Raw genomic sequence first — 25,682 nt, 5'->3', positions numbered from 1 at the left:
TCCTGGTGAGCCCTTACTATGTGTGAGCATGGAACTGATGTTCATACTTTCATAGGTTCATAGCTGTGTTCTAGGATAATGACCACTTGGGCTTTTTTAAACATAGCCATGCATCCCATATCTCTGACAAGTTCTGGTACCGTAGTAGTGTAAGAAGGGATTTGGGAAATGAAACATTTAAAATCAGGGACCTGGGAAATTAACCATTTACTGGCTGCATGTGTCCATTAAAGACAGAGGTGCCAAACTAGGGATTAATTTCCAGCTCTCCATCCAGTTGTCCAAGTTACACTTGAATTGGGTTAGGGAGGAACTCTACTTCACATGGATGGGAACTTGTTCTAGAGAAGGGGTAGTCTCTGGGACACATACCTATATCTCCAGCAGATCCTATTTATATCACAACCAGTGTTTAAGTATTGAGAATGGGTAAATTTGCAGACATGCAAGAGGTCCTGTGACACCCCTGCACTGGCCTAGTAATCAAGGAGTTTCAATCCTCCCCACTAACACCGGTTAGGGATGTACACATTGGGAGGATGGCAAGTATACACACAGTAAAGTACAATTTCCCTTAAGAGCACACAGAAATCACAGTCAGTCTGGGGCTGGTTTCTCCCTCTTTCTCCAGATCCCAATAAGACTCTCCACTGGCACAGCTATAGAGTTGAGTCCTTAACCAGGGTTCCAAACCAAGTCCTCCAAGCACTCTCTCTGTCCAACTAGTGCTTTGTGTCCCTGCCGAAGTAGCTTACACACATACACATGCACACACACACACACACACACACACACACACACACACACACACACACACACACACACACACACACACACACACACACTTTGAGATTTGATTTATACACAAACACACACCTGGGAAAGGCTGGCACAGGTTTACTAGCTATGCCCCCTTCTGCCCAGACCAGAAGGTAGTTATCACTGCCACCAGAACCCCTTATCGGGTCTATGTCAGAACAATGAAAATGCAAACTCTCAAATGCTCACATGAGCGAATAATCAAAAACTCAAAATTGGTATTGTGGGGGGCTGCGCTCCCCACACCCCCCGCTAAATATATATTCCTACTCCGATATCACACTACAGTGAGGAAAGGGCAAATATTCCGATCTTCACTGTACTGCGATCCCAAAATACCAGTTTCAAGTTTCTGATTATTTGTTCATGTGAGCGTTCAAGCGCTTGCGTTTTCATCGTTCTGCAGTAGACCCCCCCTTTATCAGCTGATTTAAGGTCCTTCCCAAAGGGTGACCAATATTACTGTGTAATGTTACTATTAACCAAATAGTAAGTGTGCCCAATGCTTTCAAGGCTATTGGAGTGGCTCCTACAGTCACCAAATACATATGCAAATACTTTAAGAACTTAAATATCTCTAAGCAAACCAGCCACAATTAAAAGGTCTAAATATATTTAATAAGAAATAATAAAAGAACAAAACAATACTATAACTCAACACAGTGACTACAGTGTTCAGAATCACAGGAAATATTTTAAAACATTGCAGGACAGTCTCAAATAAATACAGAAAACATCTAAACTAATCTTTACTATATTCCTAACTATGTCTAAAAGATATCACTGTACCCTAGACTTACTTACAGAGTAAGGCAAATGTAGTGCTGATGATGAGTAGATGTCAGGTTCAAAGTCAAATACAAAATGCTCAGACTCACTCTCTGAGATAGTTCTTAAATTACTATCAAACATTACTGCTGTGTCAGCTAGATGACATCACTCCTGTCACCTTCTCTCAGTTCCCAGGCCAACAGAAACTTAATATTTAGCACCTCTGTGTCAAAAATACATATCTTTCAGATATTTCCGTAGAACTGGAAGTTGTAAACCAATTAAGCACTTTTACATTTTAAACCTAGTAATTATTTCTCTCCAGGACAATAGAAAAAGCTTCTAGCTGTAGACATCATGTCTTCTTGCTGAAACTAAGTGATAAGACAATTGTAAACAATTTCAACTAATTTTCTTAGAGTTTGCAAGTTAACTCTGTTCTTTTCCAGTAGGATACAATGTGGCTATATTCTTGAAGCTCAGTATAGAACATACAGTTCAATACACACTTCTGCACCAGTAGTTTAATATCCACATAACATATAGTTCTCATACATTTGTAAGACAAGCCTAGGAATCATATTAATATTCACAAATGAGATATGGTTATTTACCAAATTCCAGATAGCTGGGCTGGCAGCATTTTGGTTTGTCACACTCCCCCCCCCCCCGCCAGAAGAACTCAAGCTATTTTTTCAAGTGATCCTTGAGAAACATTGCTTGAGATGGTTGAGCCTATCTGGGAATACCTTACCCAATCCCCTGTCTTGACAGCCCATCTGTGTTGGCATTGCTAACCCCACTGCCATGCTGCATACCATATGCTTGCAACCCTAGGCTCCACCTTAGTAACTTGGCATTTTGCTGGCAGGCTCAATGTAGCCATGTTAAAGGATTGTTGTCTGTAACTACAGTGAATTTCCTTCCATACAGATAAGGCTGAAGTTTCTGCAATGCCCAAACTATGGCTAGGCATTCCTTTTCTACAGCTGCATAGCATTCCTCCCTGGGTTGGAGCCTATGACTGAGATAAACCACTGAGTTCTCTTCTCTCTCTGAAGAAACCTGGCTAAGTACAGCCCCTACCCCATGGTTTGAAGCATCCACCTTCACAACAAATTCTTTGCTGTAATCTGGACTGGCTAACACAGGGGGTCCTCCCAAAGCTCCTTTAAGCTTCTGGAATGCCTTCTCACATGCTGGGGTCCACACTACCTTATCTGTCCTGTTTTTTCTTGTCAGGTCTGTGAGGGGAGCAGTTATGGTACTATAATCGGGGATACACTTTCTGTAGTACCCTGCTGTCCTTACAAATGCCCTCACCTGCTTTTTGATAGCAGGTGCAGGCCATACCTGAATAGCTTCCACTTTGGCAGGTTCTGACCTGATCTTACCACTCCCCCACTTTATGTCCCAGGTAGGAGACCTCTGCCAAACCCACCTGACATTTGCTGGGCTTAATGGTCAACCCTGCCCTCTGTAGTCTGCCCAGCACCTCCCTGACATGCTGAAAGTGCTCTTGCCAGGAATGGCTGTAGATGGCAATATCATCTAGGTAAACAAGGGCAAAATCTCTTGCTCCTGCTAGGATATGATCTACCCACATCTGGAAAGTCACTGGGGCATTTATCATCCCAAAGGGCATTTTCTGAACTCATACAGGCCAAAAGGAGTCACAAAGGCTGATCTCTCTCTAGCACTGGGAGTCAGGGGCACCTGCCAGTAACCCTTGGTAAGATCAATGGTGGTAAGACACTTAGCCCCACCCAGTTGCTCTAGGGCTTCATCTGTCCTAGGCATGGGGTAAGCATCTGACTCTGTGTGATTATTTAACTTCCTGTAGTCCGCACAGAACCTGGTGCTGCCATCCTTCTTTGGTACCAGCACCACTGGGGAGGCCAGAGATTGCTGGACTCCTAAATTACCCCTAGTTCCAACATTTCTTGTATCTCCCCCTTCAGAGTCTGTTTGACTCTCTCAGGCACCGTATAAGGGGCCCTGCTTAATAGGCCTTTGGGGTCCTGTATCCACATGGTGCTGCACCAGGTGGGTGCACCCTGGTTTCCCAGTGAACATGTCCCCAAACTCCTGTAATGCTGCTTGGATTTCCCAATCCCTGGTTAGGAGACAGCTCTTGGGATATTTCTACCCCTTCCACTGAGGTGTCAGTCCAAGCCTCACTGAGGAGATCAGTCACCAGATCCCCCTCAGACTCCTCATGCAATCCACTGGAAGTACTTAGCACAAGGGCCTCCCTATCATAGTAAGGTTTCATCATGTTAACATGGTAGAATTTGTGCCCCTGCCTCCTGCCTAGCAGTTCTACCATGTAGTTAATGTTACTAACTTTCCTTACCACCTTGTAGGGTCCATCCCAAGCTGCCTGCAGCTTGTTGTGTCTGTCAGAAATGAGAACCATTACCTGCTTCCCTACAGCATACTCTCTAGCTCGATCATTCCTGTCATACCAGACCTTTTTCTGTTGTTGGGCTTCTGCCAGGTTCTCCAGGGCCAAGCCCATAAGTTCCCTGAGCCTTGTCCTGAGGTTTAAGACATGGCCACAACAGACTCCTTATGGGATTGACACTCACTCTCCCACTCATCTCAAATTAAATCTAGAGGTCCCCTAACTCTATGCCCATACAACAACTCAAAGGATGAAACACCTGTGGATTCCTGGGGAACCTCTCTGCAAGCAAACAACAGATGGAGTGAATATTTGTCTCAGTCCCTATTAAACTGGTCCCACAAATGCCCATAGCATGGACTTGAGTGTAGAGTTTAACCTTTCAACAAGACCATTATTCTGGGGTGGTAGGGGATGGTCTTTAGGTGCTTTACCCCACAGTACTTCCACAGACAAGCCAGCAGGTCTGACATGAAATTGGCACCTCCATCAGTCAGTATTTCTTTTGGGAAACCTACCCTGCTGAAAATCTTTAACAAAGCATTTGCCACCTTTTCTGCCTCAATAGAGGACAGAGCCACTGTCTCAGGGTATCTGGTAGCATAATCTACTAACCACTAGGATATACATTTTCCCTGTGAAACGTATCAGAGGCCCCACAATATTCATAGATACCCTCGGAAATGGCTCTTCAATCACAGGGAAAGGCATCAAATGTGCTTTCACCTTGTCTCCTGCCTTTCTTACCTTATGGCACTGCTCACAGATCCTGCAGTACTCTGCTACATCTCTGGAAATCCCAGCCCAGTAAAAGTTTTGCATAATACATCTCTTTGTATGTTTTATGCCCTTATGACATGTAAATGGAATTTCATGGCCTATGGCTAGAAGTGCCAGATGGTAGTCTCTGGGCACTACCAAGTGCTGTATTCTTTCACCCTCTAGCCCTCCCTCAGGAGTCCACTCTCTATACAGTAACCCTTTGTCCCAGTATACAGATTCTCCCTTCTCTTGAGAAACAGGTGCCTCACTAGCTACCTCTCTCAGGCCTTGTAATGTAGGGTCTGAGAGCTGAGCCAAATCAACTCTCTCTTTGTAACCCTTAGCTTCCCTTCCACAGGAAGTCTGGTATTCTCTGACAGAGGTGGCTCACTGTCAGCCTGGATACTACTACTCACCTCTGCCCTTGCAGTCACTCTGTCCAAGGGAATATCAGTACCCACAAGCAGCTGTGGCTCACCTTCAGTCTCACTGCTACAGGGTAGCTCCCTCCCCGAAGTAACCACCTCACCAGTCCTGTCTGCAAGTGTGTGGTCTGTTTGGGTCACCCCCAGGCTACCAGACCCACATGCTTGTCTTCAAGCCTGACTGCATGTAACTGCATGCTCACACGGTACTGCATTATCAAAGTCATTCCTTATCAGGACATCTGCAGGGATATCCTCAAACACACCTACTTGCTGGCTTCCTTTTCCACCCTCCCAGTCAAGGTGAACCCTAGCCAAAGGTATTTGGAATAGGGTCCCACCTAAAGGTCTGACTGGAGTAGACTGCCCAAGCAAGTAGCGCTCCTCTGAAACCTTTGCAGGCTTCACAATGGTTAGATCAGAGGCTGTGTCTCTCTTAGCCATGTCCTCTTTCCCATTCACTAAGATAGAATATAACCTCTTGTGGTAGTTTGGTACCCTTGTTTTCTCAAGACAACCTACTGTTGGCATTTTGTCATTCCCACTTAGTGGCTGTCCCACCTTTTGTTCCCCACCTTGTCTCCATGGACATCTATATGCTACATGGCCCCGCTGGTTGCATTTAAAAGATTTAACCCTTGGGCCTGGACATGTACCTGGACTAGTGGCTTCCCCTGCTACTGGCGGATTCTGTTGGGGAAGTCTGGGCTACCAACCCTGGGTTCCCTTAGACCCATGAGCAGCACTGGGTGTCTATTTCCTGTGCAGTGATGCCCTGCTTGCTAGGTATAGCTCTCCCTTCTTCCCCATCTCATCTGCAGTACTACATTGTCTATCAGCTTGTTCTCAGGCAAAGTGCTGTTCCCTCACCAAAAGGTCTGCAAGCCCTTCACAAATGGTGACCTGACATCCAATCAGCCACCTATGAAAATAAGTGCTCAGTTCAGCAACATATTCACACACACTTTCATCTGCCTTGCATCTATGATCACAAAACTTTCTTTCTATAAGCTTCAGATGTTAACTTAAAAATTTCTAGCAAACAGTTCTTTACAACATTATAATTTAAACAGTCAGTATCAGACAGTTTGGAAAGAACAGTTACAGCTTTACCATGGAGTAAGGGGGTCAGGAACCATACCCAGAGTCCTTGGTCAACATTATACTATTTATATACTCTTTCAAAGATATGAATGAAACTATCAAAATTATCCCCCTCTGTAAATTGTGGAAGAAATGTACTGACCTTTGTTGCTTCTGGGGTTTGGTTAGTCCCTTCCCCATTACCTCCATGACTCTGGTGAAGTCAGCATCTCCTTTTCATGCTGCCTCTGCATGTCCTTCTTCTCAGCCTCCAGATGTCTCAGTCTGTCTGCTGCTTCTATTTCCAAATGCTTGGCCTCCAACTCAAGTCTTCTTAACTACAGATGGATTTTTAAGTCCTCTGTGGAAAGGCTGAGCTGTCCATTCTCTTTTGAGTTGTACATCTCCACAGCCAGTCTGATTGTCCTCCTGATCACTGGTCTGCGATACAGCTGTGCCAAAAGCTTTAATCATTTCTGCCTTAGTCAGGTTGGCATGCCTTTAGCCTGGCACATCTCAGCCAACTTTCTCTTTGTCAGCTTGCCATACTCCTCTGCTAACATGCTTGCCTGCTCTCCCTGACTAACTAAGCTAACAAAAAAAATAAAATAAAACATTTCTGATATGAACTTTTGATGTTCACTGCATGGCTGATTTAGAGTACAAAACACATTCAGTGACCAATGTACACAGGCTACAGGAATTCAATATCCACAACACTACAAGCCAATTAATATGTTATATGGCTATCTCACCACTATCAACCAATTAATATGTGATGTGGATATCCCACCATTGCCACCAATTAATATGTGACATGCTTGCACTGGCCCAGTAATCAAGGAGCCTCAATCCTGACCACTAACACCAGTGAGGGACGTACACATTAGGAAGGTGACAAGTACACACACAGTAAAGTACAATTTCCCTTAAGAGCACACAGAGATCACAGTCAGTCAGGGGCTGGTTTCTCCCTCTTTCTCCAGATCTCCAATAAGACTCTCACTAGCACAGCTATAGAGCTGATTCCTTAGCCAGGGTTCCAAGCCAAGTCCTCCCAGCACTCTCTCTGTCCAACCAGTGCTTCGTGTCCCTGTCCAAGTAGCTGACACACACTTTGAGATTTGATTTATACACAAACACACACCTGGGAAAGGCTGGCACAGGTTTACTAGGTATGCCCCCTTCTGCCCAGACCATAAGGTAGTTACCACTGCCACCAGAACCCCTTATCAGTTACTTTAAAGCCCTTCCTAAAGGGTGACCAATCTTACTGTGTAATGTTACTATTATCCGAATGGTAAGTGTGGCCAATGCTTTCAAGGCTATTGGAGTGGCCCATACCGTGTCACCAAATACATATACAAGTACTCTAAGAGCTTAAATATATCTAAACAAGCCAGCCACAATTGAAAGGTCTAAATATATTTAATAATAAGTAATAAAAGAACAAAACAATACTGAATAACTCAACACAGTGAGTACAGAGTTCAGAATCACAGGAAATATTTTAAAACAACATTGCAGGACAGTCTCAAATGGATACAGAAAACATCTAACTAATCTTTATTATATTCTTAACTATATCTAAAATATATCACTGTACCTTAGACTTACTTACACAGCAAGGCAAATGTAGTGCTGATGAATAGATGTTGACAGGTCCAAAGACAAATACAAAATGCCCAGACTCACTCTCTGAGATAGTTCTTAAATTACTATCAAACATTACTGCTGGGTCAGCTAGATAACATCACTCCTTGTCACCTGCCCTCGATTCCCAGGCCAATAGAAACTTAAAATTTAGCACCTCTGTGTCAAAAATACATATCTCTCAGATGTTTGCCTAGAACTGGAAGTCGCAAAACAATTAAGCACTTTTACATTTTAAACCTAGTAATTATTTTTCTCCAAGACAATAGAAAAAGCTTCTAGCTGTAGACATCCTGTCTTCTTGCTGAAACTGAGAGATAACACAATTGTAACCAATTCAACTTATTTTCTTTGCGTTTGCAAGTTAACTATTCTTTTCCAGTAGGGTACACTGTGGTTACATTTTTGAAGCTCAGTACAGAACACACAGTTCAACACACACTTCTGCACCAGTAGTTTAATATCCACATAACATATAGTTCTCTTACATTTGTAAGACAAGCCTAAGAATCATATTAATATTCACAAATGACATATGGTTATTTACAAAATTCCAGATAGCTGGGCTGGCAGTGTCACATTTCTATATAAATCATATTAATATTCAAGTGACATATAATTATTTATAAAATTTCAGCTAGCTTGGCTGGCAGCATTTTGGTTTGTCACAGGTCCATTAAACTGGGGTCTAAAGATGCTGTGTATACCAGGCACAGATCTCTCTTCAACCACCTATAGAAGGCAGAGTACAGGGATAGGGCTTAGAGGGAATCAGCATAGGACATTTTATTTATGCCCTCTATTATTTTAATGAGTTGTTGTTGTGTCTTTCGGCTTTTCCCGGTTAGGGGTCACCACAGCGGAACTCCGGTCTGCTAATGATTGGCAGTAGATTTTTACGTACCGAGTTGCCAGCCCTGACGCACAACCTTCAACTTAGATATGCCCATTCATGCATGTCTCCACACAGAAGACACTTTCACTGAGAATCGAACAGGACAATGTCTTACTGTGAGGTGACAATGCTACCGCAGCACCACCACCGCAATGCCCTCTATTATTTTAATGAGAAACCTCTTTAATGCTCCAGCTGTTGGATGTGCCTGGTTAGGTACATATCAAAAGGGACATTGTACTCAATGATAGATCTGATATGTGCTGCATACAGTGGAACAATAATCTCCTTGGACCTAGATGCCATACATTTGTTTCTAAGTTGCCCAGTATAGAATTATTTCCTCAGTACTGTAGATACATGATGGTCAAAAGCTAGATTACTGTCTATACGTGTCTTCAAGTCCCAAACTACTGGGTTGACTCTTAGGGGTGTGTTGTCAATATGGTAGTTACCAGTGGTGGCCCACTTCCCAAAGGATACTGTTATGCATTTCTTGGAATTTAGTTTTAGTTCATAGCTCTGACACCAGTTATTTTTCTGTGTCAGCCATTCTCAGAGAACATTTTTGTTGGTGGAGGATTCTATGACTGCTCCTAATTTGCAATCATCTGCAAATTTGATGAACCAGAAGCCCTTAACATTGGTCTTGACTTCAGAGAGGGAGCAGTTCCAGGATCGATTCCTGAGGGATTGCATTGGTAACTAGCCTCTTTGTAAACTCTGTGGACTCCCCAATATTAAGTTCCTGGGTTCTGTATGTGACCCAGCTGGCTATCCACTGGGTGACGTAAGGGTTTATACCTAATCACTTGAGTCAGGGCTGGTCTTAGGTAAACTAATGTCCTAGGTGAAAAGGCTTCAACTGCTCCACCCACAAACACATCTCAACCAAAAAGTTTGCTTTTTATTTGTTGTATTACTTTATTGCATTTTTCTATTTTGAATATTGTGATTTGTTTTATTTACCTTGTGTTTTACTTGTATCCTGCTTTTAACTGCATATTAAAACTTGAAAAGAGATCACAGCTCTGTCTCTTGTGAGTCAGGCAGAAATTTTCCCCAGCCTCTCACCCGGTTACTGTAGTGTTCTTAAACACTACTGTCTTTCTAGTTCCCTTCCCCTTATGTTAATTTGACCATATATCTCATTTCCTCTCTGTTTTTACTAGCTTGTGTGAGTAAGCACAAAATTATCATTTTGTGAAATCACTCCCCTTCAACTATTTAAATTTATTGGCCATCCTACTGTATTCCATAGTACCAGAATACAAAAGTGACCACCCCCTTTCAATCTATCTTGCTGTTTAAAAAATAGTGACTCCCCACTAAAACTTAACTTTTTAGACAGGTAAAAACTTAAGTTACCTACTTTCATATCTAACTTCTCTAGTGCACACTGCAGTGTTTAGGATAAACCATTTTTTTTCATCTTACCTTTAAGCATCACTGTGACTAGCACTTGCTTTAAAACCTGCTGGAAAGCACTAGGAAATCTTAAACTGATACAAGCACTCAACTCTCCTTGTTAATAAGGAGAAATTAATCTTGGGCACTAAATAGCCTATAATTGTAATGTACCTCGCTAAAGTAAGGGAAAACAGCTCTTGTACTTCACAAAAAAAAAAGCACCAAACCAGGCATGTCCAAGGGTCAGCTTCTGGTGATTTCTTCTGTCCACCTGGTGAATCTTGACATACTGGGGCAATGCAGCAATTGCCTCATGTACACAGACAACCCTCTCCTCCTACCACCCAACACTACAACCTGTGAGATGCACTTACATAGCCAAACTGGAAGCAAAGCTCTCTCCACCCAAGATTGTGCTAGACAGTCAAGAGGAGAAGGTTAACACCCGCACTACACCTAAAGCAACACATAGCCCTTCTAAACCCACACCACCAACACCCACACATAACAACACTAAACCCACATATGTGGAGGCCCTTAACATTAACCTGCCCAAGCAACAAGGACCTCCGAAGCTGAAAAGCAAACAAACACAAATCACAACCAAAGTGTCACATAGCTCACAACACCAGTGTGCCACCCAACAACAGCCCCTAAGGCAAGACAACATACCCAACACAATAGTCATAGGTGACTCTATAGTCAGGCACACTGATGTCCTACTCACCAGGCTGAACAAGGAGAAAATTACAGTCAGCTGCCTGTCGGGTGCCAGGATCTGCCACATAACGCATGCACTCAAGTCACTCCACAACAAGTACAAATATGACTCTGTCATTGTCCATGTTGGAGTGAATGACTTGAGACATAAATCCCTGGACTACATAAAAAGGGACATGGAAGAGCTCTTAGATCATGTGGCCCAGGCAGGTATAACCCTAGCCCTGACTAGCATTCTGCCTTTGCCCAGAATGATACCACAGTATAAGGACAACATGATTGACTTCAACAATTGGCTAATCTTCTGGTGTCATTCAAAGGGGATCCAGTACCTGTCTGCCTGGGACGACATGATCGACAGACCACGATGCTTTCCCAGAGATGGTTTGCACCTGTCACCCCTGGGATTCAGGTTACTGGCTAAGACTCTTGCCACCACTATAGTGCCTTTTTTAGGCAAAGTTCAAAGGACAAAAAAAACACCATAACAGGTACAAGCATGCAAAATCTGAAAGTAATGCTACTCAATGCTAGAAGTCTAAACCTCAAAATGCACTCTCTCGAGGCACTCCAAAAAATGAAGAACATTGATATCTCTGCAGTAACTGAGACCTGGTTCAAGGCTCCAGAGAGCACCCCTGCAATACCAGGCTACAACTCTTACCACACTTTTCGACCACCAAACCAGGACCAAAACACTAAAGGTGGAGGAGTGTCCATATTCACCAAGGATATTCACAACACCAGGCTAGTTGCCCAACACAATGTGTCTGAAATTCTCCAGGTGCAACTAACACTAGGTAAGACTGCAATCCAAATTGTAGCTTGCTACAGACCCCCCACCATGCCCCAAGATTCTCACTACACCTTTCTAAACATACTGGAACATATTAAGATACAACCAAACATCCTAATACTGGGTGATTTCAACTACCCTGCCATTAACTGGGAAAAGTACTCATGTACCAACACCTTTGCCCAACGGTTCTTGGAATTCATACTAATCCTTAGTCCTACCAGGGTCTCCAATATCCTAGACCTGGTCATAACCAACATGGGAAATTGATGCTCCACACCTATGGTCACCTCTTCGTTGGTCAGGTCTGACCATAAGCTAATCACCCTTGACATCCACATCCCACCCCCACCCCACCCGCCAGTAAGGAAACCTCCATTACAAACTTCTCCAAAGCCAACTTCATGCTACTCAAGTCAGAAGTGACAAACTTCATGACACCCATGCAGATGGGAATTGAAAGTTCAACTGATGAATCCTACACTAAGGCACTGTATGAGCACATTCACTCATGCATGAATCATGCCATCCTAAATAGAACCAAGATGCTCTCCTCCAAAAAAAGGAAGCCAATCTGGTGGTTGCTTGCCATAAACAAACTTTTGCAGAAAAGAGGAAAATCCCAGGATGCAAAAAACTCCCTTACCAGCCTCAGTAAGAAGCTGAGATCCCTTATAAAATCCTCCAAAGCTAGTTATGAAAATAAAATTGCCAAAGACTCCAATGACAACCACAAGGCATTCTATAGCTATGTCAAGAATCTAAATGGCAATGCTCAGATATGCTCTGAGCTACAACAGAATGGTATTAAATATACTGATCCGAAGGATATTGCCAATATCCTGGCAGATTGATTCAGTGCAAACTTCACCCCCCTCTCACCCCCTAAAGGGCCCATATCAATACTGAAAGATCTCCAAATTCTGGTAATAATGGCCACACAGGTAAAAAACGCACTCTCCAAATCTAAGAATACAGCATTCATGGGACCAGATGACATCTCAGGCTGTGTACTACATGAACTACAAAATGAACTGGCACCTCACCTAAGTGTCATGTTTAATCATGGCCAGCTACAGTTATCCCACTCCACAAGGGGGGATCCACCTTGGATCCCAGAAGCTACAGCCCCATCAGTCTGATGAGCCTGATCTGCAAGGCCATGGAATGTATTATCATGGAACTTATAAACAAAGACATGGGCAACCTTCAAACACTGGACCCCACGCAGTTTGGGTTCGTGAAGGGCCGGTCTTGTCACCTGAACCTGATTGACTTCTTCAAATCAGTCTCCAGAGCCATGGACAAGGGTAAGGTGGTCCACACAGCCTATCTGGACCTTGCCAAGGCCTTCGACACCATCCCCCCATTCTGGAACCATAGCTAAACTTACTAAGCTGGACATTAATCCCTACATCACTCAATGGGTTGTCAACTGGCTTACTGACAGAACTCACACTATAAAAGTAGCTGACTCCAAATCCAGCTCCAGACAAGTGACAAGTGGAGTATCTCAGGGTTCAGTCCTGGGACCGCTCTTGTTTGGCATCTACTTCTGTGAAGTACAGGCCAACACTAAGGGACTCTGGCTAACAAAGTTCACAGATGACTGCAAACTGGGAGCCATTATTGAATCCCAAATTATGTAGATATTCTACAAAAGGGCCTTACAGAAACAGATGCTTGGTGCCAGAGCCATGGGCTCAAGCTCAATGCCAAGAAATGTATAGTTATCCCCTTTGGGAAAAAACATGTACCTGTGAATTACCACATAGGTGGCAGTACACTAAACACCGAAAGTGTGATAAGAGACTTAGGGACACAGGTGGACAGTGGTCTCACCTTCAATAACCACATCGCCACAACAGTCAGTAAATCTATGTGGCACACCTCATCACTAAGAACTTTTCATCCAGAAAAAAGGAGGACATTGTCCCACTGTACTCATCCTTCATTAGACCCATTATAGAATACAATACCCCGCTTGGTATGTATCTCTCAAGACATCTGCAACAACTGGAAAGGCTGCGGAAATAACTCACTAGAAGAATCACAGGCCTAAAGCAGATGCCCTGTGCTGGCTGTCTAAAAAACTACACCTATACTCTGTCGCATATCGTCTACTCAGAAGTGATCTCTGCTTAACATACAAGGCCATGTCAAACCCAGAGCTGTTGGACATGCTACACTTAAAAAAATCTCAATCCTTCAGAGATGCACGCTCCAGGGATCTAAACCTTGTCATCACAATGAATAAAACATGCTAGAGGGATATGTTCCTGACTCAGAGAGTCCCCAGACTTCCCAGACTCTGGAATAGACTGGCCATACATGTCAAGCAGAGTGTCTCTTTGGCCCTCTTCAAAAGGAACCTTGATGATTGGATGGGAGATAGGAAATTCACCCCGGGGATCTCGTCAGTTGCCCTGTTAGACCGGGGTCCAGGGAAGTAAATACTGTGGGAAGAAATAGCCCGGGAATTGTTATGGCTAGGCCGATAGCCTAGTACCAACCTATGAACCTATGAACCCATCTTGGTCTATTCGCACTATCCAGATTACTTTATTTTCTTCCTTTTTCTCACAATTTGATTTTTTCTTCATTTGTTCCTGCAATTATTCACTTGTTCATTCAACATGTTCTACCTAAGCAAGACTGTACTCTAACTCTGGGAGAAACAATTACATTAAGCTGCGGGTTCTAAATGCCCTGAGGTGCATTTTAGCGTTTTTTCAGACAGCCATTTTTATCCAGTGGCAGCTTGAATAAAAACCATGATCAAAGAAAAAAATGTATTCTTACTCTTTGATTTTGTTTTTTCCTTTATCCTTTGAGCACATCCTAACTGACCAAGACTACTCTGTAATAACTGCACTGGAAATAACTGTATTAAGTCAGGGATCTGGAGGCTGCTAGGCTTCCAGAAGTCATGAGTTTTCTGGATGCTCTGAGATGCATTTTAGAGTTTTTAAACAACCTTTTTGTCCAGTGATTGCCTCAACAAAAACCATGATCAAAGAAAGAAATTTAGGTCATAATCTTCAACTTTGTTGTTTCCTGCATCTTTTCAGCACATCCTAATTAACCAAGACAGTGCTTTACGTCATCTTGGTACGACTATGTTTATATCATGCTGTAGTGGGTTAAGAACACTATGTTCTACTGTAATAGATAGCAATATGCATTGTTTAATAAGCTTACTGACTTTACTGGTGGTGACCCCCCACTTACCTCTCTCTAATGCCTTGCAATTGACAATATGAAAACCATTCGTAGTCACCAGGAAGCACACCTGTCAATGCTCACTCACACTCTCCTCCTACCATTCCTCCCCCTGCCCTCTCTTAACTCCAGCCATACCCTACCTAACCCATTGACATCCTTCATTATACCATCAAACAATCCATAGCATTAGTAAACATACTCTGTATACCTACTCTCTACTGCAGGCTATAATACTGTATCGTACATTCACCTACACCTTTAGCCACTACCTACCCTCACCAAAATCACTAATCAAAATCTTCCCTACAGCCCTTCTCCATAACACAAACCTCTCCTCCACTGTGATCCCCCAACTACCTCTGTCCATGTTAATGCTCAAACTTCTGTCCTATTCCAACTCTTACCATATTCATTTACCTGATAGCAATTTCAGTACTCTACACCTAAGCACACCTCACCAAACCTTAACCCCCTTTAATAAAACTATACCCACAGGCTAAAAAAACATGCTTATTTCATCATGCCTTGATGTTTCTTACATTTTGACACCACTTTTGGACTCTGTATAGCTTTTTTATTTTTAAATGTAATTCCAGAGTCTTCCCACATGGAGTCCGGTATCTTGATTTTTTTAGACTACCTCCAGGTATCCCACAATGTAGTGCTTGGTTTTAAAATATTACATCATAGCCCCTAAGCTCCTGTCAATCCACTGACTTTACATGTGTTTTCTCATATACCCTGCCTTCTTTTAGTCAGTCAGGTTTAATTACCATTTATTGCTTTTCAATGACTATTTAAAAGATAAAAAGAGATAATCACACAGAACAGTATTTTCAGTGCCTGTTACTTCTTTTTCTTTGTACAACGGCCAATTTTTATTCTTTTGTTATACCTGAGTTGTAGCCCTTAAACTCATCTCCCCTCCCCTAAACACACTCACCTTCATATCTATCAAAATGGCAAAGGTAATTTGAGCTGCTTGTTGCTGTGAATGACAGCTCAAATTAGGAGACAAAGTTCATGTACTGTTGCCTTGTTCTATCCAACTACTTACACTGGGGCACTTATTTTTTGCTGCACCATAGCCTCTTTCTGTCCTCAAATTTTAATCCTTACTACCTACTAATTGGTAACACATGGCAAACCTTCCAACTTAATTTTTCAGGGATTCCTGAGAAAGCTAAATTCTTAAATATTTCAGTCACAAATGCTATAAAAAATAAAGCATTTTGTTTTTATATAGCACTGGGAAGCACTTAAAGTAAGACTTTTTGCATCAATACAGACAACAGTACAATAAGAGGTAAACCGCCCAAGACCATAAATCTCAAATGTTCCTGATTTTGCAGAATGCTCAAGATTTTGTAATCTTAGTTTTGACCTGCCCTCTTGACTTCTCAGGTAATCAATGATGATTACTGTTAAGTCAATAATGTGATAGTTTACACTTACATTACTATTGTTTAGAAAATGCATGTTGATGCATCCTACCCCTTCTTTCCATTAGAAACAGACTAAGATATATGCCCAAAACAAAAGTAACATTCACTCCCACACATCTAGCCATAATACCAATTCTACACCTTTGTGGAGATATCCACAATCCCGGTCCCTCTCATCACACAATCCAAACTAACTATTCGACAAGCAACCTCAGCACTTCCATCTATACTCACTTACATGAAAGTGAAAGCTTAACCCTATTCAGTATTTTTTTATTTTTATTTTTATTTTTTATTTTTTATTTTTACATTTGTTGACCGGGCTAGTCTAACTGGATATATGTCCATTTTCAGTAGAGGCCCGGGGAGAAAAGCTCCATACTTGAATATTAAGGCAGTTAACAATACATAGAACTATTAAGAATAAATACAGAGGTAGCAATGGCAAGTGAACAGTTATAATAATACATTTGTGAAGTAACAGTATTAGTGGAAATTAAACAATTCTATAAAAAAAAAAAAAAAAAAAACTAAACTAAAAACAATTCTAAAAATCACACTAAGTGGTATGAGCAGGTCATACTTATAGGAAAGAGAATATATGTGACATTATGTAATTAAAGAGGAAGAGTAGTAGTAGGATATGGAAGTACTGGTAATAGGAGGAGGGATAGGTTAAGAATAGAAGGGGAAAAAAGAAGTCAGTCAGGGTTAGTGCATGGACAAAGCCAATGGGCTGTTAGATGTTCTTTAAGATGTTTTTTAAAAAGAGAAGAAGAAGCAAGTGTAGATAATTCAGTAGGAAGCTGATTCCAGAATTTTCCTGCCGTGTTTGAGAAAAGTGAATCTCCGGCTTTGTTGTTGGCTTTATTAGAGGAAACTAGAAGCTTGTTAGCAGAGCGTAGTGAAGCTAGATTAGTGTAAGGTGTAATTAGATGAGTGAGGATAGGGGTATTGTTAGGGTGATACAGGGTCTTGTGTATGATAAGTAATTGTTGAAAGAGTATCTGGTTTTTCAGTTCTAGCCATCCAAGTTGTTTGAGGTTAAGGCAGTGGTGAGTTTTAAAGGGGGAACATGTGATGAATCTAGCTATACTGTTATAACAGGTGGAGAGTTTGGAAAGGTTATTATTGGATAGGTTGGTATATATAACAGAGGCATAGAAGAGGGTAGAGATAAGGTGGGTTTGGGCAATTGCTTTCCTTGCAGGAGGGGTAAGGAATGGTTTTATTCTATAGAAGGTGCCAAGTTTTCTGTAAACAGACTTTATAGTAGAGTTTATGTGTTCATCGTAGTTGAGATGGTTATCAATAGTTACACCTAGTAGGCGGGTTGTAGTCTCTGGGTTGATGTTGGTACCATTATTAGAGGTTAAAGAGAAGGAAGGAATGGGTGATTTATGAGTAGGAGTAAAAAGCAGTAGTTTTGCTTTTTGGGATTAAGGAGGAGGCAGTGTTGCATAAACCAGTTTTCCACGTTCTGAAAAACAGTTTGGGTAAGGGAGTGGAGAGAGGATATATTCTTGGCTGTGCAGATTAAAGTGGAGTCATCAGCATATTGAATGCAGGTGGCTTGGGGTAAGTTCATGTGTAAGTTATTAATAAATAAGGAGAAGAGTAGGGGACCTAGGATAGAGCCCTGGGGTACTCCAATATTTACTGGAAGTAGTGAAGACAGATTGTTATGCCAAAGTACTGCTTGTTGTCTATTTTCCAGATAAGACCTAAACCATTGTATGGCTTGAGCATTGAGGGAGTGAGCCTTTAGTTTGTTTAATAGTAGATTATGATTAACCATGTCAAAGGCTTTTGACAGGTCAATGAATAGAGCAGAGGAGAATGAGTTATTGTTACGATTTTTATATATAGTGTCAGTAAAGGATAAAAGAGCAGTAGATGTGCTATGGAATGGCCTGAAGCCATGTTGGCAGTTTGCCAGTAGGTTATTTTGTAGTAAGTGGTTAAGCAGTTGTTTGTGAATACATTTTTCCATTATCTTAGCTAATGGGGAGAGTAGAGCAATAGGGCGAAAGTTAGAGAGCTCAGTAGATGGTCCTCCTTTATGCAGAGGGATGATATGGGATATTTTCCATAAAGCAGGGATTTTGCCCTCAGAGATAGTTCTGTTAATAAGGATTGAGATGAGATAGTCTATGGCTTTTGCGGCAATTTGTAAGTATTCAGATGGGAGATGGTCAGCAGAAGGGGTACAAGGTTTCAATTTTTGAAGAAGCTTACAGATGAGAGAAGTAGATGCAGGTTGTATTTGAAAGGTGGGTAAAGAAGTATTGCAGTTATTAGGTTGGGTATCAGTGGGAGATGGTAAAGAATTGGCTAGGGTTTGAATGGCATCTGTGAAATAGTTATTAAAGGCATTGGGGATTAGGTTGGAGTTGCTATTGTTGAAACCGGTAGGGTCAGGAGTAGTAGTGTGACCTGGCTGAAGAAGTTTATTTATCCCAGACCAGAATTTTTGTGGGGTTTGTTGATTGGTTTGTTGAAGGTGTAGAAAGAAATCCTTTTGTCTCTAAGAATATCCTTTTTGGTGGTATTTCTTAGTTGTTTAAATTGGAGGTGGGTTGTTGTGCATTTGGTAGATCTCCATTTGGCCCAGATTTTATTTCTAAGGAGTATCTTTTGCCTAGTTTGTTTTGTAAGCCAAGGGGCAGATTTGGTTTTTATTCTAGTGGAGCGGTAAGGTGCATGGGAGTCTAGGATTTGAAGAAAGTTTGTATTAAAATAGGTGACAGCTTCGTCTAGTTCTAGATAGGTTAGTGGTGACCAGTCACATGCTTGCAATTCGTTATGAAGCTGTCTGGATTAAAGAATCTTTTAAGCGGTAGGTTTTGAGATTGTGAGTAGTTGCAATATGAACTTTTGTCTAATAACGTAGGTAAGTATGTGGTCACTGATATCATCTGGAAGGGTTCCTGGAGTATAAGATTCAGGGTATCTATTTATAAGAATCCAGTCCAGAGTACTTTCCTTGTTACTAGGTTTATGGATTCTTGTAGGAGTTGTTATTAATTGGGAGAAACCAAAGAGGTTTATGTGGTTGGTAGGGTTTAGAGAACTACAAGTGGACCAGTCTATGTTAACGTCACCAAGTACAATGGTCTCCTGGGGTAGTTGGGCAGAAAGGTGACTCAGCAGGTTCTCTAGAGAATGAGTGTTATTACCTGGAGGTAGATACATGCAGATTATATAGATGGATTTGGAGTTATTGATTTGGAGTTTAATAGATAGGGTTTCAGAATTAGAGCCTAATGATGGAAGCACATTTATGGGGGAAATTTGGAGATTAGATTTATAGAGAATGGCTAATCCCCCACCTTTTTTTATTTTACGGTCATTTCTGAGGATGTTATAGCCAGGAGGGCTAATTTCCTGGTCTGGAGTAGTTGGTTTTAGCCAGGTTTCTGTAAGACATAGAATTATCCTTTGAAGTATTTGCAATGAAATTACAAAACTCCATACATTGATAACTCATCATAACACTGACATCTTACCCATCACAGAGACCTGGTTAAAACTCTAGCACAAATGACAATGAACCTCCCCACCCTGATTTAATATAATACAGGTTGCACTACTATGTCCTAATGGTCTTAACCTCTCTATTTACCATCAGTCTGTATCATATTTTAGTAATGCGGACTACTCATAATATACCTTAAGCACAATAGTCATAAAACAATCTGTATAAGTGTTGTATACATTACTACCAGGAGACAATATCTCTACTCTGGAAGACATCCTAGCCCAATTCTCAAACTCTTTTCCCTAAGAAACAATTATCTTTGGAGATGTTAACATAGACTGGCTTAGCACTACCACTGAATTCCTATCTATCACACTAAACCTATACAGATTTACTCCACCTATTACCTCACTTTCTAGAATCAACTATTCAAACAACAAATCCACCTAAGTAGACTAAGTACTTATTAATCAACCCTCAAATTTCACCTCATATGGTACCATACCAGACTTCCTTAGTGATCATCTTCCTACATATACCATAAAACAGAGCAACAACCTCCCAAAACACCACCTTTATAAACTTACCCATAATCTTGCCAACTTCAATTCATAACTTTTCTTTTCATTCCTAATATCCTATAATTTGAAAATACTAAACCAAATGATATTAGATGATGGAGATCTTAATTTAAATGAAATATTTCTTAATACACACCATGATATGGCCCAGCTAACAACAAGGATAGTCAAAGCCTGGAAAAACTGGACTAGAAGTAAAACTCAGCAAGCATACAATATTACAAATATCTCCATAATATAACTAAGAAACTTCTTTCGCCCACTTTCTACTTCTCTTAAATAGGTGTCCCATAAGGTTACAAATATGGGCCTCTTCTTTTTAACATCTTCATTAACAATTTTCGTACTGCCAGCAAATATGGCACCACAATCCAATATGCTGATGATTCTATACTTATATGGACTTCTGTAAACCTTCCATTACTTCAAGACAAAACTCAGGACTCCTTTGGATCCATACAACCATAGCTGAGTAACTGCTCAACTGCTCCTGAATCTGAAAAAAATAAAACTATGTTTCCTTCCCAAATCCCACACATGCAAGAAATCTAACTTTTCTATTACATCTTCAGACAACACTACAATAGAGATCATGCCTCATGTAATACTCCTTGGCATGATAATCAATGACAACCTTAAGTCTGACCTGCATATACATGAAGAAATTAGGAAAACTCACTAAAAAACTGGGAACTTTATATATAGAGTGAAAAAATCACTTCACTAACCTTACTAAAAAATTAATTACAGCCACCTATCTACTATTTTCCCTGCTATATACCTCTTCTAAACTAACAAACTCACAGACTACCTTTAAGAGCAAACTTGAAAAATGCTATAATAAAGTCATTAAATTCACCACATGTAAACTCCACTGAACCAATCACTGTGCTGCCTTAAAACAATAAATTTGCTAGAACGCACCAACCATCACCTGTAGTCACAGTTTCTCATAATTCACATGATAACCCAAAAACCTCAGCAATGTCCAGCAGTGGAAAATATTCTCCACCCATTGTCACCTCACCAGATCATTGCACTCTAAACACAGATCTCTCCTCCACATTCATACACCCGTTCTCTCAGCAGGTAACTTTCATTATTCTAGCTGCATAGCCAGATCCTGGAACTCTATCCCTCTAGAACACAGATAAACCTTTCATCCAACCTCCGTTAAACATGGCCTACATCTATAGCTTACCATCTCCTGGTAACCCCTGCTCACTCCCAACATAACCACCTTTAGAATCCATACAATACCTATTCATACATCCAGATCTTACCTTCTTGCTTCTTTTTCCAATATTTTGAACAATATGTAAGTATTTCCTACATCTTGTATAACATCTAAGTAATGTCACCATCTCATATAAAACATCCATACTCTTACTTCTCCACATACTCTCCTTCTCATCTTTCTCATCTTTCTCCATCAACATCATAATTTCGTTTTTACCCCTTGCTTCATTAATCCCTTTCTTCTCCATCACCTAACTTACCATTTAAACACCCCACACATAATAACTTCACATAAACACAATTCAGTTTTCTTAACTGCGGTGGTGGTGTTGCTGTAGCGTTGTCGCCTCACAGTAAGACATTGTCTTGTTCGATTTTCAGCTAGAGCGTCTTCTGTGTGGAGACATGTGTGAATGGGCATACCTTCATTGAAGGTTGTGTGCCAGGGCTGGCAACTCGGCCCGTAAAAATCTACTGCCAATCATTAGAGGACCGGCGTTCCGCTGTGGCGACCCCTAACCGGGAAAAGCCGAAAGACACAACATTTGTGTAGCAGCTTCAATGTTTGTATGTCTATTCTATAAATTATTCTGTTGGATCTTGTATGCCTTTCATCAAATCCTGCATTTACTGCACTATTGCATATTTGCTGTTTATCATCCTTACTCTGAATTTTTTGCTATATACTATACTTATTGACACACTTAACCTGTACATGTTCTTTGTAATCTGACACTTATATAGATATGCTCTCATTTTGCTCATTATATTAACTTTCTCTACTTATTGTATTAAGTTCTGTGTTCATTTTTGAAGCTTTCCTTCCCAGGCTTCTGCTAGAAAAGAACTTTTGTTCCCTTGGACTTTTGCTCTAAATAAAAGACAAATAAAAATAAATAAACAAATCCACATATAAACATTGGTTTTGCTCACATATACACTGGGGAATTTCCTGGTTTACTTATATTCTCTTATTTCATTACAAGATTATCAGTGAATTCTGCCTTCCCTTCTACAATATGCAAACATGTTATTTGTTTCTCTTTCTTGTTGGTCTAATTATTTAACCAGCAGCACAATAGTCTTTTTATTGAGTAGTTTGACACATGTATTTATTTCTCATTCTATTTCCTTATCTAAAGATACCATTGTCACAGAATTTGAGAACTTTCTTCTTTCAAACTACCCCTTCCCTGAGGATCTATATTGTCTATTGTTACTAATGCAGTGGCTATGTTGTGCATACCTGGATTATCTCTGTTAAATGGGAATATAGGGTCTCATGACATATAAGTGATATGATCTGCCCATTCTATACCCTTTGGTGCAGATACAGGAGCTGCCATTAAACTAACACTAACCTGATCCTCAGGTTTGTCATCTACTCACCTTCTTGATATTGGCTGTACTGCATACAGTTCTAGTGTACTTCTAAGGGGGTACAATATTTATCATCCTGGGAAGAGGTGATAGACTGTCCAAACTGCTTTGCCAAGGATGGCCTATACCTCCCACTCCAAGGCTTACGTATATTGGCTAAAGACCTGTGCACTTCCAGTGTGCCTTTTTTAAGGAAAGTCAGGCTTCAAAAACTTCCAACATAACTAAACAGAATCAGGACAACATTTTGATATTGCTGCTCAATGCTTGGAGCATTTACAAAATAAATACATAAATAAATAAAAAAAAATAAATCTCTACAACTTACAAGCACTCCTTACCCTAAAATGTAGCTATATGAATTGTCACAGAAACCTCATTCAATACCAGTGAAAGCACTCCTTGTACAGGAATAACACATTAGAAGTAGACACTAAAGGTGGAGGTGTCTTTGTAGTCTTAGAAAAGCATCTCATCTCCAGACAAGTTAAACAAGACAATGACTTGGAACACTGCTTTGTCCAACTTAATATAAACAAAACCCTTTAACACATCATCACTAACTACTGGATCCTCCTCTATGTTCTCCTTAGCCCATGTCTTCCACCTTACCAATATGGGGTTCTTATGTATTAAGCCAAACCCCATTCTCTTAGTAGACTTCAACTACCCCGCATTCAACTAGGAGAATTACACATCCTCAAATCTGCATGCCCAGAGATTTCTGGACTTCATAAACATGAGATCCATGGATCATTCAGTCCACATCCTAAACTGTGGAGAAAAAGCTTAGAATTTGTCTTTACCTGTATGGGACAACTCTATTGCCTGCCTTTTGAAAAATGCAATCTGGTCAAATTGGACCACAAGTCAGTCACATTCACTTTATGATTGAAGTAAGAAGCATCCTCCAGTTTCTCAGATTTCAGAGACTACTAATCAGCCCTTCTGAAAACTAGAGAAAAGCCTGGGAACCATGGCATAAAACTAACACAGTAGTTTATAAACAACAGTATCAGGAACTTAGAAATAAGGCAAAAATAAAAAATAAATAAATAAAACAGGATAAAATAAATTTCTACCATAACATTCAAAACATATATAAAAAAAACCCCTCAAAAACCCTGTCCTGCTATAAACTCAGTCCTTCACCCAGGAAAATCTACTACACCAACCCTAAACATCCACAACAATTCCAATAGCATAGCTACCATTTTTAACAGAGATTTTACTATATCTATAATTGCCCTTCCCAAGCAGCAACCCCTACTCCTGATAGCAAACCAGCCAAGTCTACAGCTAGCAATGCCTCATTCTCTTTCTCCCCAGTTCCTATAGCCACTATAAAAACTACTCCAGAAACTAAAACCTACTACACTTGCCGTAGATAACTTATCCAGTGAATACCTCAAAACTGCAGCTGAATCTATAGCCTTCTCAGTATCCATCCTTATAAATAGATCCATTCTCAAAAACAAAGTTCCTCATCTGTGGAAAATCTCCCATGTAATTCCAATTCATAAAGGGGGACCTTCCACAGAACTGACAAACTATCATCCAATTGCAATTCTTTCACCTCTTTTTAAGCTACTCAAAAGGTGTATTCATCTCCAGGTCATGAAATTCTTACTAACAAATAACCTTCTCTCAAACACTCAGCATGGGTTTCGCCCATCACATAGTACCACTACAACTCTCTTATCCTTCACTAATATCATAAACCATCACGGGAATAACAACAACTTTGTATCTGCCATCTTTCTGGACCTATCAAAAGCTTTTGATATGGTCTCCCATTCCAAACTAATAGATGTAATAACTGAACTATCCTTCTCACCATCTGCCACAGCTTGGTTTAATAACTATTTATCTGTCCATCAACAATCTGTTCTATGGCCGGGTGACCTATTTCCATACCTTCTTTTATCCATTGGTGTCCCCCAATGATCCCACTTGGGCCCTCTACTTTTCTCCCTCTTTACTAATAATCTACACACAGCTACTCCACATGGTTCTATAATACAGTATGCAGATGATTCAACACTTATCTGTGCTGCCACTTCTCTATCAGCTCTTCAACTTCTGTTGAAACATGGTTAACCAATGCCCATTAAATCCTGAACCCAAACAAAACTAAATTATTACTCTTCCGACCTAACAAGACACCTATCTCATTCCCACCATTTAACATAATAGCCAAAGACAATACTGTCATCTCCCTGACAACCCATGCAAAGCTTCTTGGAGTAGAAATAGACAATAACCTAAAATTTGACTTACATGTCTCCCTAACAATAAAAAAGTCCATAAGAAACTTGGACGTCTATATAGGCACAAAAGGTTCCTGACCAAAATGGCCAAAATTACATTAGCACACAGTCATCTGCTCTCCACTCTATTATATGCCTCTTCAATTTTAACTAATCTTAAGAAAACTGACTTATCTAAGCTAGAAGCATGTTATAATAAAATTGCTAAGTTTGCATCTGACTGCCCATATAGAACACATCATTGTACAGCTTTAAGGATACTAGACTGGCTTGAACTTCCCAACATTATTCTTTACAACCAACTCTCTCTAACTCACAAA

This window comes from Protopterus annectens, chromosome 11.part0 (assembly GCF_019279795.1).
Source record: "Protopterus annectens isolate FY-2018-M chromosome 11.part0, PAN1.0, whole genome shotgun sequence".
NCBI classification, from domain to species: domain Eukaryota; kingdom Metazoa; phylum Chordata; order Ceratodontiformes; family Protopteridae; genus Protopterus; species Protopterus annectens.
The sequence above is the reverse complement of the archived record's forward strand: the minus strand, read 5'-3'. Positions refer to the sequence as shown.